Raw genomic sequence first — 12,008 nt, 5'->3', positions numbered from 1 at the left:
CGACAAGGGTGCACATTGTCACCTATGCGCTTCCGACCTTAGTATCCTTAAGAGCGCAGTTACAGGTGACAGGAGCTTCAATATGGGAGCTATAATAGCAAGGAGGCTGAATAAAAATGCCAGTGAGGGGGATTTCTTTGGTGGAGTTTATGCTACAAGCTTAGCAAATTTCCTTGGAGTATCCATCCGTCCAGAAGACCCTCCTCTCCGTACAGCCTACCTTGATCGTGTCGCTCTAACACGCTACCAGTTCCTTGAGAGAGATCATGGATCCCTCCTATAGCGCTTGATATTTAACCGACAGCGTGTTTTCCATATTACCCTTCCTGCTCCTGCTTTCTTTGATTTTCAGGTTAAACGAAGATACTACATAACCATAGGAGAGGCAGAGGAGTATGAGAGGGAGGCGACTGCTGCTCGACCTCGTGAGGCAGCTATTCAGGCAGTGGCTGCAGCGATTCCGTATAACACCCATTATGATTTTGGGTTTCGCCAGGATCATCCATGGGAGTAGACCAAGCTAGGCCAAAAGCGTAAGCTTGGGGGAGTACGTGTTCTCACCGACTTTACATTCATGCTTATGCTTTCACTCTGTTAGCCGGTGTTTACACTTTGCCACTGTATTATCCATGCTAGTTTCTTTTCGTTTTCCTGTTTTCTTGTTTTGTGTCCTTTTGAGAAAACCCAAAAAGATTTTTCTTTCTTCTTTTGCTTGTTGGGAGTTTTCTCGTGTAAATAGTTTTCTTTTTCTTTGTGTCAAGGTAGAAGATATTGGTTACAATGTTTATTGGTTCTTGCATGTTTAGCTTTCAAAGATCCATATTACTTTGTCTTCTCCTTTGTGTTTGCCTGCAGATTCAGCTTAGTGCAATGTGCTTATTATTGTTCTCATCGTTCGATCGTGCAAATGAAAGGCAACAATGATGATATATGATGAAGTGACTGCGACTGAAAAGCTGGTATGAACTCTATCTATTTTGTTTTTGTAAAAATGACTAGCTTGTCGACCCATATTTAGCTTTGTTGTGAGAGAACCATGTTTGCAATGACAACTTAGAGATCATAGTTTCTGATGCCATGCTTATTTAGCTGAGAGCTTATAATGGTTTGTCTTGAATGCCAACATAGATTTTGAGATGACTATGATGTAGTATGATAGGATGGTATTCTCCTTTGAATGTTTCAAGTGGCTTGACTTGGCGCATGTTCATGCATGTAGTTGAAACAAAATCAACATAGCCTCTATGATGTTCGTGTTCATGGTGATATATATCATGTTCATGCTTGCATTCAATGTTAGTCAAACTCATTGCATCTTGATGACTGTTGTCGCTCTCTAGTTGGACGCTTCCCAGTCTTTTGCTAGCCTTCACTTGTACTAAGCGGGAATACTGCTTGTGCATCCACTCTGAGAAACCCAAAAGTTTTTCCATGAGAGTCCACCATACATACCTATTTGCGGTATCTACCTGTCGTTCCAAGTAAATTTGCATGTGCCATTCTCTAAACCTTCAAGAAATAATCTGTTTTGCATGCCCGAACCGCTCATGTGGTGACAGAGGGCTATTGGTACCTTCCATGCTAGGAGTGTTATCCTCGACATGTGTTTATTCACAGTCATTCATGAGAAAGGGGCCGGTATTTGGGATGCCTAGTTCCATGCTTAAATTGAAAACATAACTGTAAAACAAGACTCCCCCCGGATTGATGTTAGTATGGACGGTACCCGAGGATTCGACTAGCAGTGGAGTGTGATTGATTGGTGGTTGGGGGAGTTAAAACTTTACTTTTCTGTTTGGGAACCGCCTATAGCATGAGTAGCATGGAAGATATTGAGAACTCTTGGTCATTGCGTTGACAATGAAAGCATGCCACCCAAAATTATTATCTCTGTTTTCAAAACTTGTGCTCTGGCACCTCTGCAAATCAATGCTTCCCTCTGCGAAGGGTCTGTCTATTTATTTTCCTGTTGAGTCATCCTCTTCTTTTATAAGCACCAATTAGAGAGCACCTCTGTCATTTTTATGCTTTGCTTTTGATTGATATTGAGTATGACTATGACTGGATCTTCGTTGCTATGAATTACAATGTTTAGTCAGCCCTTGATCTTTGAAAGTGCTCTGCATTTATGTTTTGCGGTCTCAGAAAGAGCTAGCGAGATACCACCTATTCATATTGCTTCATGCTTGTTTTGATTGAAGTGTTGGTATTTGAAACTCATTATTATTTGCTCGTTAGCTGATTATGCCATTGATATTAGTTTACCATGAGACCTTTGTGTCATTTGCTTATGTGGTTAACTTGTGATCTTGCTGAAATTCTGGTTATGAGTTAGACATAGTTGCAACAACAAGATCAAACAGAGTTTGTCAAAGTTTTTCTTTCTCTCTCAGTTTGTCAACTGAGTTGCTTGAGGACAAGCAAGGTTTTAAGCTTGGGGGAGTTGATACGTCTCCAACGTATCTACTTTTCCAAACTTTTTTGCCCTTGTTTTGGACTACATTTTGCATGATTTGAATGGAACTAACCTGGACTGACGCTCTTTTCAGCAGAATTGCCTTGGTGTTATTTTTGTGCAGAAATCAAAGTTCTTCAAACGTCCTGAAAATTTACGGGGAGCAGTTTTGGAAAATATCAAAAATATATGCGCCAAGTTCCACCTCAAGGGGTGGGCTAGTGGGCCACAAGCCCCTGCTCCGCCACCACCCCCCTGGTGGTGGTGGGCAGGCTTGTGGGGCACACAGGCACCTGCCTCCCCCAACTCCATCTCTATAAGTTGCCTTTTGTCCCAGAGAAAATAAAAGAGAAGTTTTCGTCACGTTTTCGATACGGAGGCGCCACCACCTCCTGTTTTTCATCTCGAGGGCAGATCTGGAGTCCGTCTTGGGCTCCGGAGAGGGGAAATCGTCGCCATCGTCATAATCAACCTTCTTCCCTCTCCAATTCCATGAAGCTCTTCGTCGTTCGTGAGTAATCTATTCGTAGGCTCGCTGGGCGGTGATGAGTAGGATGAGATCTATTATGTAACCGAGTTAGTTTTGATGGGGATTGATCCCTAGTATCCACTATGTTCTGAGATTGATGTTGCTACTACTTTGCCATGCTTAATGTTTGTCACTAGGGCACGAGTGCCATGATTTCAGATCTGAAATTATTATGTTGTCACCAATATATGTGTGTTTTAGATCCGATCTTGCAAGTTGTAGTGACCTACTATGTGTTATGATCCGGCAACCCCGGAGTGACAATAACCGGAACCACTCCCGGTGATGACCATAGTTTGAGGAGTTCATGTGTTCACCAAGTGCTAATGCATTGGTCCGGTTCTTTATTAAAAGGAGAACCTTAATATTCCGTAGTTTCCTTTTGGACCCCGCTGCCACGGGAGGGATGGACAATAGATGTCATGCAAGTTCTTTTCCCTAAGCACGTATGACGACACACGGAATGCATGCCTACATCACATTGACGAACGGGAGCTAGCCATATATCTCCCCGTGTTATAGATGTTGCATGATGAATATCATCCAAACAAATCACCGACCCATTGCCTACGAGTTTGCGCTACTGCTATTACTTGTCTTGCTCTGCTGCTGCTACTACTGTTGCTACTGCTGTTACTTGTCTTGCTCTGCTGCTGCTACTACTGTTGCTACTGCTGTTACTTGTCTTGCTCTGCTCCTACTACTGTTGCTACTGCTGTTACTTGTCTTGCTCTGCTGCTACTACTGTTGCTACTGCTGTCGCTTTCTACCGTTGCTACTTGCTACTGCTGTCACTACTGCTGTTCCTTGCCACTGCTATTGCTCGTTACACTGCTGCTACGTGCTACACTATTGGTTCACCTTACGTTGACGGGAATTGACAACTTCTGTCAACGCGGCAATGAAGGGCCATTGATACAATCGTTAGGAATAGTCTGCCGTCAACAGATCGTTTCTGACACCGTTGTTATCATACTACTTTGTTGTTACTACTGTGCTTGCAGATACTAATCTTTCAGGTGTGGTTGAATCTGACAAATTCAGTTGCTAATACTCGAGAGTATTCTCTCACCTCCTTTGGCGATCTACAAATTGGGTCGAATACTCTACCCTCGAAAACTGTTGCGAACCCATGCGCTGGTGGGCCATCAACAACATTCTTCCAGTTTCATTGTCGGGGAATGATAGCAGCATTCTTCTGGTGCCGTTGCAGGAGAACGTTCGTTGTCATAAGCATTCGTCTAGCTAACACTAGAGATTGCAGGATCAACACTTCTCTGGCGCCACTACCGAGGAAGCACAGCTGACATCCATCGCCTGTGCTTGATGATGCTACTTCTGCTATCCATGATGCTTTGCTTGATACTGCTTTGCCACTGGGTGCATTTCTTGATGCACAAATTGCTAGAGTGTTGCTACTGTTTTCTGCGTGTCAAGTATTTATTCCTATGACCATGAGATCATATAACTCACTGACACCGGAGGAATGCTTTCTGTGTATCAAACGTCGCAACGTAACTGGGTGACTATAAAGATGCTCTACACGTATCTCCGAAGGTGTTAGTTGAGTTAGTATGGATCGAGACTGGGATTTGTCACTCCGTGTGACGGAGAGGTATCTCGGGGCCCACTCGGTAATGCAACATCACACACAAGCCTTGCAAGCAATGTAACTTAGTGTAAGTTGCGGGATCTTGTATTACGGAACGAGTAAAGAGACTTGCCGGTAAACGAGATTGAAATAGGTATACGGATACTGACGATCGAATCTCGGGCAAGTAACATACCGAAGGACAAAGGGAATGACATACGAGATTATATGAATCCTTGGCACTGAGGTTCAAACGATAATATCTTCGTAGAATATGTAGGATCCAATATGGGCATCCAGGTCCCGCTATTGGATATTGATCGAGGAGTCTCTCGGGTCATGTCTACATAGTTCTCGAACCCGCAGGGTCTGCACACTTAAGGTTCGACGTTGTTTTATGCGTATTTGAGTTATATGGTTGGTTACCGAATGTTGTTCGGAGTCCCGGATGAGATCAAGGACGTCACGAGGGTTTCCGGAATGGTCCGGAAACGAAGATTGATATATAGGATGACCTCATTTGATTACCGGAAGGTTTTCGGAGTTACCGGGAATGTACCGGGAATGACAAATGGGTTCCGGGAGTTCACCGGGGGGGGGGGGGCAACCCACCCTGGGGAAGCCCATAGGCCTTGAGGGTGGCACACCAGCCCTTAGTGGGCTGGTGGGACAGCCCAAAAGGGCTCTATGCGCCAAGGAGAAAAAAATCAAGAGAAAAAAAAGGGAGGAGGTGGGAAGGAAGGGGGACTCCCTCCCACCAAACCAAGTCCAACTCGGTTTGGGGGGGGGGGGAGTCCTCCCCCCTTGGACTCGGCCGACCCCCTTGGGGCTCCTTGAGCCCCAAGGCAAGGTCCCCTCCCTCCCACCTATATATACGGAGGTTTTAGGGCTGATTTGAGACGACTTTTCCACGGCAGCCCGACCACATACCTCCACGGTTTTTCCTCTAGATCGCGTTTCTGCGGAGCTCGGGCGGAGCCCTGCTGAGACAAGGTCATCACCAACCTCCGGAGCGCCGTCACGCTGCCGGAGAACTCTTCTACCTCTCCGTATCTCTTGCTGGATCAAGAAGGCCGAGATCATCGTCGAGCTGTACGTGTGCTGAACGCGGAGGTGCCGTCCGTTCGGTACTAGATCGTGGGACTGATCGCGGGATTGTTCGTGGGGCGGATCGAGGGACGTGAGGACGTTCCACTACATCAACCGCGTTCACTAACGCTTCTGCTGTATGATCTATAAGGGTACGTAGATCACTCATCCCCTCTCGTAGATGGACATCACCATGATAGGTCTTCGTGCGCGTAGGAAAATTTTTGTTTCCCATTCGACGTTCCCCAACAGTGGCATCATGAGCTAGGTTCATGCGTAGATGTCTTCTCGAGTAGAACACAAAAGTTTTTGTGGGCGGTGATGTGCGTTTTGCTGCCCTCCTTAGTCTTTTCTTGATTCCGCGGTATTGTTGGATTGAAGCGGCTTGGACCGACATTACTCGTACGCTTACGAGAGACTGGTTTCATCGTTACGAGTAACTCCGTTGCTCAAAGATGACTGGCAAGTGTCGGTTTCTCCAACTTTAGTTGAATCGGATTTGACCGAGGAGGTCCTTGGATGAGGTTAAATAGCAACTCATATATCTCCGTTGTGGTGTTTGCGTAAGTAAGATGCGATCCTACTAGATACCCATGGTCACCACGTAAAACATGCAACAACAAAATTAGAGAAACGACAAAGGCAAGAAGGGCAATTCGAAGATGAGAGGCAAGCTTGTTGCCAATCCGATGAAGAAACCCAAAGCTGGACCTAAACCGGAAACGGAGTGTTACTATTGCAAGGGTATGGGTCACTGGAAGCGCAATTGCCCCAAGTATCTGGCAGATAAGAAGGCGGGCAAAGAAAAATCAGGTATATTTGATATACATGTTATTGATGTGTACTTAACCGGCTCTCGTAGTAGTGCCTGGGTATTCGATACCGGTTCTGTTGCTCATATTTGCAACTCGAAACAGGAACTGCGGAATAGGCGAAGGCTAGCGAAAGATGAAGTGACGATGCGTGTAGGAAATGGTTCCAAGGTTGATGCAATCGCCGTCCGCATAGTGTCACTTCAGTTACCGTCAGGATTAGTGATGAACTTAAATCATTGTTATTTAGTGCCTGCGTTGAGCATGAACATTATATCTGGATCTTGTTTATTGCGAGACGGTTACTCTTTTAAGTCAGAGAATAATGGTTGTTCTATTTCTATGAGTAACATCTTTTATGGTCATGCACCGAATGTGAGAGGATTGTTCATATTGAATCTTGATAGCGATACACATATACATAACATTGAGACCAAAAGAGTTAGAGTTAACAATGATAGCGCCATATCTTTGTGGCACTGCCGCTTAGGTCATATTGGTGTAAAGCGCATGAAGAAACTCCATGCTGATGGACTTTTGGAGTCACTTGACTTTGATTCACTTGACACGTGCGAACCATGCCTCATGGGCAAGATGACTAAGACTCCGTTCTCAGGAACAATGGAGCGTGCAAGTGACTTGTTGGAAATCATACATACTGATGTGTGTGGTCCGATGAGCGTGGAGGCACGCGGCGGATATCGTTATTTTCTCACCTTCACTGACGATTTAAGTAGATATGGTTATGTCTACTTGATGAAGCACAAGTCTGAAACATTTGAAAAGTTCAAGCAATTTCAGAGTGAAGTGGAAAATCATCGTAACAAGAAGATCAAGTTCCTGCGGTCTGATCGTGGGGGTGAATATCTGAGTTTCGAGTTTGGTGCTCACTTAAGACAATGTGGAATTGTTTCACAGTTAACACCGCCTGGAACACCACAGCGTAATGGTGTGTCCGAACGTCGTAATCGTACTCTATTAGAGATGGTGCGATCTATGATGTCTCTTACTGATTTGCCGTTGTCATTTTGGGGCTATGCATTAGAAACAACTGCATTCACTTTAAATAGGGCACCATCAAAATCCGTTGAGACGACACCATACGAACTGTGGTTTGGCAAAAGACCAAAGTTGTCGTTTCTTAAAGTTTGGGGATGTGATGCTTATGTCAAAAAGCTTCAGCCTGAAAAGCTGGAACCCAAAGCGGAAAAGTGCGTCTTCATAGGTTACCCAAAAGAGACAGTTGGGTACACCTTCTATCTCAAAACCGAGGGCAAAGTGTTTGTTGCTAAAAACGGAGCTTTTCTCGAGAAAGAGTTTCTCTCGAGAGAATTGAGTGGGAGGAAGATAGAACTTGACGAGGTTGTCGAACCTCTCATCCCTCTGGATGGTGGCGCAGGGCAAGGGGAAACCTCTGTCATTGCGACGCCGGTTGAGGAGGAAGTTAATGATGATGATCATGAAACTCCCGTTCAAGTTTCTGTCGAACCACGCAGGTCGACGAGACCACGTGCTGCTCCAGAGTGGTACAGTAATCCCGTCTTATCAATCATGTTGTTAGACAACAATGAACCTGCGAATTATGAAGAAGCAATGGTGGGCCCAGATTCCAACAAATGGCTGGAAGCCATGAAGTCCGAGATAAGATCCATGTATGAGAACAAAGTGTGGACTTTGGAGGTACTACCTGAGGGCCGCAAGGCTATTCAGAACAAATGGATCTTTAAGAGGAAGACGGACGCTGACGGCAATGTGACCGTTTATAAAGCTCGACTTGTGGCAAAGGGTTTTTCACAAGTTCAAGGAGTTGACTACGATGAGACATTCTCACCCGTAGCGATGCTTAAGTCCGTCAGAATCATGTTAGCAATAGCTGCATTTTTCGATTATGAAATCTGGCAGATGGATGTCAAAACGGCGTTCCATAACGGTTTCCTTAAGGAAGAGTTGTATATGATACAACCCGAAGGTTTTGTCGATCCTAAGAATGCTAACAAGGTGTGCAAGCTCCACCGATCCATTTATGGACTGGTGCAAGCATCTCGGAGTTGGAACAAACGCTTTGATGAGGTGATCAAAGCATTTGGGTTTATACAAGTGGTTGGAGAATCTTGTATTTACAAGAAAGTGAGTGGGAGCTCTGTGGCGTTTCTGATATTATATGTGGATGACATATTACTGATTGGAAACAACGTAGAGTTTTTAGAGAGCATAAAGGATTACTTGAATAAAAGTTTCTCTATGAAGGACCTAGGAGAAGCTGCTTACATTCTAGGCATTAAGATCTATAGGGATAGATCAAAACGCCTGATAGGACTTTCACAAAGCACTTACCTTGATAAAGTTTTGAAGAGGTTCAAAATGGAACAGTCCAAGAAAGGGTTCTTGCCAGTTCTAAAAGGTACGAGATTGAGTAAGACTCAGTGCCCAGCAACTGATGAAGATAGAGAGCATATGGGCTCCGTCCCCTATGCTTCAGCCATAGGTTCTATCATGTATGCGATGTTGTGCACTAGACCAGATGTTAGCCTGGCCATAAGTATGGCAGGTAGGTTCCAGAGTAATCCAGGAGTGGATCACTGGACAGCGGTCAAGAATATCCTGAAGTACCTGAAAAGGACTAAGGAGATGTTTCTCGTGTATGGAGGTGACGAAGAGCTCGCCGTAAAAGGTTACATCGATGCAAGCTTTGACACAGATCCGGACGACTCTAAGTCGCAAACCGGATACGTATTTATTCTTAATGGGGGTGCAGTAAGCTGGTGCAGTTCCAAGCAAAGCGTCGTAGCAGATTCTACATGTGAAGCAGAGTACATGGCTGCCTCGGAGGCGGCTAAGGAGGGTGTCTGGATGAAGCAGTTCATGACGGATCTTGGAGTGGTGCCAAGCGCACTGAATCCAATAACCTTGTTCTGTGACAACACTGGTGCCATTGCCTTAGCAAAGGAACCACGGTTTCACAAGAAGACCAGACACATCAAACAACGCTTCAACCTCATCCGCGACTACGTCGAGGGAGAGGACATGAATATATGCAAAGTGCACACGGATCTGAATGTAGCGGACCCGCTGACTAAACCTCTTCCACGGCCAAAGCATGATCAACACCAGAACTGTATGGGTGTTAGATTTATTACAATGTAATTCACATGGTGATGTGAGGGCTAGATTATTGACTCTAGTGCAAGTGGGAGACTGTTGGAATTATGCCCTAGAGGCAATGATAAATATAGTTATTATTATAATTCCTGTATCAAGATAATCGTTTATTATCCATGCTATAATTGTATTGAATGAAGACTCATTTACATGTGTGGATACATAGACAAAACACCGTCCCTAGCAAGTCTCTAGTTGGCTAGCCAGTTGATCAAAGATAGTCAGTGTCTTCTGATTATGAACAAGGTGTTGTTGCTTGATAACTGGATCACGTCATTAGGAGAATCACGTGATGGACTAGACCCAAACTAATAAACGTAGCATGTTGATCGTGTCATTTTGTTGCTACTGTTTTCTGCGTGTCAAGTATTTATTCCTATGACCATGAGATCATATAACTCACTGACACCGGAGGAATGCTTTGTGTGTATCAAACGTCGCAACGTAACTGGGTGACTATAAAGATGCTCTACAGGTATCTCCGAAGGTGTTAGTTGAGTTAGTATGGATCGAGACTGGGATTTGTCACTCCGTGTGACGGAGAGGTATCTCGGGGCCCACTCGGTAATGCAACATCACACACAAGCCTTGCAAGCAATGTAACTTAGTGTAAGTTGCGGGATCTTGTATTACGGAACGAGTAAAGAGACTTGCCGGTAAACGAGATTGAAATAGGTATACGGATACTGACGATCGAATCTCGGGCAAGTAACATACCGAAGGACAAAGGGAATGACATACGGGATTATATGAATCCTTGGCACTGAGGTTCAAACGATAATATCTTCGTAGAATATGTAGGATCCAATATGGGCATCCAGGTCCCGCTATTGGATATTGATCGAGGAGTCTCTCGGGTCATGTCTACATAGTTCTCGAACCCGCAGGGTCTGCACACTTAAGGTTCGACGTTGTTTTATGCGTATTTGAGTTATATGGTTGGTTACCGAATGTTGTTCGGAGTCCCGGATGAGATCACGGACGTCACGAGGGTTTCCGGAATGGTCCGGAAACGAAGATTGATATATAGGATGACCTCATTTGATTACCGGAAGGTTTTCGGAGTTACCGGGAATGTACCGGGAATGACGAGTGGGTTCCGGGAGTTCACCGGGGGGGGGGGGGGGGCAACCCACCCTGGGGAAGCCCATAGGCCTTGAGGGTGGCACACCAGCCCTTAGTGGGCTGGTGGGACAGCCCAAAAGGGCTCTATGCGCCAAGAAGAAAAAAATCAAGAGAAAAGAAAAAAAAGGGAGGTGGGAAGGAAGGGGGACTCCCTCCCACCAAACCAAGTCCAACTCGGTTTGGGGGGGGGGAGTCCTCCCCCCTTGGACTAGGCCGACCCCCTTGGGGCTCCTTGAGCCCCAAGGCAAGGTCCCCTCCCTCCCACCTATATATACGGAGGTTTTAGGGCTGATTTGAGACGACTTTTCCACGGCAGCCCGACCACATACCTCCACGGTTTTTCCTCTAGATCGCGTTTCTGCGGAGCTCGGGCGGAGCCCTGCTGAGACAAGGTCATCACCAACCTCCGGAGCGCCGTCACGCTGCCGGAGAACTCTTCTACCTCTCCGTCTCTCTTGCTGGATCAAGAAGGCCGAGATCATCGTCGAGCTGTATGTGTGCTGAACGCGGAGGTGCCGTCCGTTCGGTACTAGATCGTGGGACTGATCGCGGGATTGTTCGCGGGGCGGATCGAGGGACGTGAGGACGTTCCACTACATCAACCGCGTTCACTAACGCTTCTGTTGTACGATCTACAAGGGTACGTAGATCACTCATCCCCTCTCGTAGATGGACATCACCATGATAGGTCTTCGTGCGCGTAGGAATTTTTTTGTTTCCCATGCGACGTTCCCCAACATAGAGTTGCTGCTGAATGCCATGATATTTCTAAAACTGACGAGATTATTGAAGTAGAACCCGCTGTTTCACTTGTTAGAACTAGTTCTCCTAGATATGAATTGCCTAATATACCTGAGGGTTATGTTATGGAGGGAGAGGTAGCTGAGGACTTTCTTTCTTGTGAGGATAGCTATGATCTTGAGAATTTATTGCGAAGTGGAAAGAGAAATCTCTGAATGCTAGAATGAAATACGATCCTAAGTTTTCTACTTCACCCATCTTTGTTCAGATAAGGATTATGAATTCTCGGTTGATCCTGAGTTGATCACTTTGGTTGAATCTGATCCTTTTCATGGTTATGAGTTTGAAACGGTTGTCGCACATTGATACGTCCATTTTGCATCATGATTTCATGTTGTTATTTAGCGCTTCTTGGGCTGTTATTTCACTTCACGGTACAATACTTATGCCTTTTCTCTCTTATTTTGCAAGGTTTACATGAAGAGGGAGAATGCCGGCAGTTGGAAT

This window comes from Hordeum vulgare, chromosome 5H, assembly GCF_904849725.1.
Source record: "Hordeum vulgare subsp. vulgare chromosome 5H, MorexV3_pseudomolecules_assembly, whole genome shotgun sequence".
Classification (NCBI taxonomy): domain Eukaryota; kingdom Viridiplantae; phylum Streptophyta; class Magnoliopsida; order Poales; family Poaceae; genus Hordeum; species Hordeum vulgare.
This window is presented reverse-complemented; position numbering follows the sequence as displayed.